This window comes from Oxyura jamaicensis, chromosome 2 (assembly GCF_011077185.1).
Source record: "Oxyura jamaicensis isolate SHBP4307 breed ruddy duck chromosome 2, BPBGC_Ojam_1.0, whole genome shotgun sequence".
In the NCBI taxonomy this organism is placed as follows: domain Eukaryota; kingdom Metazoa; phylum Chordata; class Aves; order Anseriformes; family Anatidae; genus Oxyura; species Oxyura jamaicensis.
The window spans coordinates 107,148,808-107,149,919 of record NC_048894.1 but is presented as its reverse complement, the minus strand read 5'-3'; the positions used below and the strand labels follow the sequence as shown (position 1 = coordinate 107,149,919).

General features: G+C 51.3%; 1 protein-coding gene across 1 annotated transcript in view; it reads left to right on the top strand.

Moving 5' to 3' along the window:
• Positions 1-902: 902 nt before the first annotated feature.
• Positions 903-1,112, top strand: part of EPB41L3 (erythrocyte membrane protein band 4.1 like 3) — a 96,361-nt gene continuing 96,151 nt past the window's right edge. The window contains exon 1 of the mRNA XM_035319009.1: positions 903-1,005. The gene's annotated coding sequence lies outside the window, so the exon portion shown is untranslated. The remainder of the gene's footprint in view (positions 1,006-1,112) is intronic.

The following is a 1,112-nucleotide window of genomic DNA, read 5'->3' as shown; positions in this document are numbered from 1 at the left end:
TCTCTTTCTTGTGCCTGTTACAGCGTGCCAGATCTGCTAAGTGGCAGTTCTGCATTCAGCACAGAGCAGCGCAGGTTTGCAGATCTGAGCTGTGGCACATCCGCTGCCTACTGTCAAAACCTCTTTCCTTTCTGAAATCCCACGGAGATGCGGCTAATTAAAGGAGATCCCCCCACCCACCCCCTGATTCATATCAGAGGCCTGAATCTCATATGGATCTTACCATTTTGGGGGAGCTCTCAACATACACTGAAGGGTAAGCCTGCTTTACCCACTGCCTTGCAACAGAACAAGGGTGCAGCACAGGAGTGTGTTGGACTGCGGCTCTCCTGCAGCTGGCCAGGACAGCCTTCATGTGGCCGGTCCTTCTGTGGGAAAGGAGCACTTTTAGCTGCTTCTGGCTCCCAGAGAAGGGAGCGAGTGGTGCCTCCGAGCACCGTGATGCAGCAGAGCCTCAGCTCGCAGCGCTGCTCCAGGCCCTTGTAGCCATGTGGCAGAGAGCTCATTTACGTGCTCTAAGAGCAGCTACCTATTTACCAAAATGAAACGGTGCAAGATCATCCCTTCCCGAGGGGCTTTGGTGCACGCTCTGAATCTGTGACACTTCCTGATGTTTTTTGGGTTGTGGTTTGTGTTGCGTTAGGCAGACTAGCAAAACTCCAAAGTCATCTTCAGTGTTACATCGCCCTTTCTGGCTCAGGAGCCAATGTGCACTAGGACCTGTGTTTCTTTCTGCTTTGGTGATGATGTTGAGTGAAATAGGGTCCAGATTTTGAAAGCATGTGGTTTGTCACTTGAAATTAAAATCTAGGAGGCTGATACTCCCCCCTCCCCAGCAAAAATCCCGCAGGTCAATCAAAGCCAGACCTTGTCAGCATCCAGCTTGCTGCTTTTAAATTCACAGGCAGCCTCCCTATCGTTTGCAACTGCGGCAGCTAAACTTCTCCGCAGAGCAGAAATCACTTCGCTGAGCCAAAAACCAGCCAGACCCCCTCTGGGGTGCAGGTGGGGCTCCTTGCTCTGTGCATGGGGTGCATCCCTCAGCGCCCCCCTTTTTCCCCCTGCCAGCATCCAGCATTTGCCTTTTTTTTTTTTTTTTTTTTTTTTTTTTT